The sequence below is a fragment of the Epinephelus moara genome, chromosome 19 (assembly GCF_006386435.1).
Source record: "Epinephelus moara isolate mb chromosome 19, YSFRI_EMoa_1.0, whole genome shotgun sequence".
Lineage (NCBI taxonomy): Eukaryota > Metazoa > Chordata > Actinopteri > Perciformes > Serranidae > Epinephelus > Epinephelus moara.
In genome coordinates this window covers 5,622,179-5,623,978 of record NC_065524.1, presented here as the reverse complement: position 1 = coordinate 5,623,978, position 1,800 = coordinate 5,622,179, and the positions used below count along the sequence as shown (strand labels likewise).

General features: G+C 39.3%; 1 long non-coding RNA gene across 1 annotated transcript; it reads right to left on the bottom strand.

Annotated features, from left to right (window-relative positions):
• Positions 1 to 484: 484 nt before the first annotated feature.
• Positions 485 to 1,496, bottom strand: LOC126406468 (uncharacterized). Its single transcript, XR_007571695.1, has 3 exons — positions 1,310 to 1,496; positions 1,177 to 1,231; positions 485 to 790 (listed from the first exon to the last, which is right to left on the bottom strand). It is a non-coding gene; the product is annotated as an uncharacterized LOC126406468 (long non-coding RNA).
• Positions 1,497 to 1,800: the final 304 nt, after the last annotated feature.

Genomic DNA, 1,800 nt, shown 5'->3' with positions numbered 1-1,800 from the left:
ATGATGTTGTCATATTTTAGCAGGATCTGCTCAGTGACAAAATATACTGTACATCATTAGACAGACAGACAGACAGACAGAGGGTGTGTGTACCTGGCAGGTGGTGAGAGGCTTGATGTTCCAGAGTGAGTGTGGTACATCCTGCATGGACACCCGGAGGTTGGACGTGTTCCCCTTGAAGTGCAGCGTTTTGGGCTCCTCCAGGAGGCACCCTACCCCCTGGTGTTTTCCCCTGCTGCTACCTCCTGACACAGAGAAGAGGACACACACAATGGTTCACACCTTTTTCTGGATCAGGACCCTCTTGAAAATACTGAAAGAGTCTCATTTTGCTTAAATTACATTTTTCATCAATTAGCAAAGAACAGATTTCTTGTGAGAAACTTTCTTGCAAGATAGATAGATAGATAGATAGATAGATAAAAAAAGAAAAAGAAAAAAGAGAAAACATGTAAAACACAAGAGCCAAGTTGACATAAATGGAACACATTATACAAATACAGCTAATGGGATGCATATTCTTTTTTCCCCACATCTTGATCACATTGTAGCAGTTTATGTTTACATCTCTTTCTGTGTTTGTGATAACAGTAATCCACAGTGTTGAATGTAACTCATCACAACACAACACACACATAACAATGAGAAGTTGTGGGACCTCAGGTGAATGAGTAGCTGGACAGGGTTTGGAAGGACATATATGATACAGGCTGACAGTGACAGACAATGCCAATAATGAGTAGAATGCCACAGCAGCAAACCAAACATGAGACTGCAGCCACACGGTGACCTATATGAAAGGATCATGGCTTTATGTTATTAACAGCTTTAACTTAAAGGTGAAAGGTTCAAAGAACATTAATTATACATGCTGAGATAACACATTTCACGTTTCATTCTTCACACATGCTACTGTAATCAGGATAAGAAAAAGCAATATTGCTATGCTTGGTTTGACCAACTGTGGACTGCATTCTATCTATCAATCTATCTATCTATCTATCTATCTACTGGGCCTGTGATTCTCAATCAGAACTAATTGTGTTCAGGATATCTCTCTCTGCACTTGGGACTGGGTGTGGCTAAAACAGGTCAGACAGCAGAGGAGTTGGCTTTTGAACATAAAACACACACACACACACACACACACACACACACACACATTTCATAACTTACCTAAATATTGCTGATCAGTCTCCACATGAACATTGGTGGCTGCAGGGAGGGATGACTGCAGGGAGGAAAATAAGGTATTAAATATCATATCTGCTGCAAGTTTCTTGCAACACGGCTATGCCAGGCTACTCACCAATTGTGCAGTCCTTCTTGGTCGTTTATTTGGGTCTTCTTCATTACCAGTCCTTCTCCATCGTTTTCCAGGTTTTCGTCTGGTCATTTTGACACTCCAATACTAAATAAATACAGACACAAGTTGCTGGAATATACAGTGGAACTTTTTGTAAAAGTAAAACTCTATGATGAATCATCAAGTGTTTGTTCAGGTTTCCCCATCTAATCAGTTCTTTAGTAAACAGAAATACATTTTCTTTTTATATTGTTCCACTTCCAATTTTGTCTGTTCATTTCTTTGTACCATTTCCCTCTGGGATAGATAAAGTTTCTCTTATCTTATCACTTCCAATTTCACTTGTTTATTCTTTATCCTGCGTGAATTCTCTCTCCTAATTGGATAAAATTGATATCCCGACCTGAAAATGCATTTTCTGTTTACTAAAGAGCAGGGGGAAACAGGGAGACCATGGTCATTTAACAATTATAGCAATGACTGGTATCAGAAAT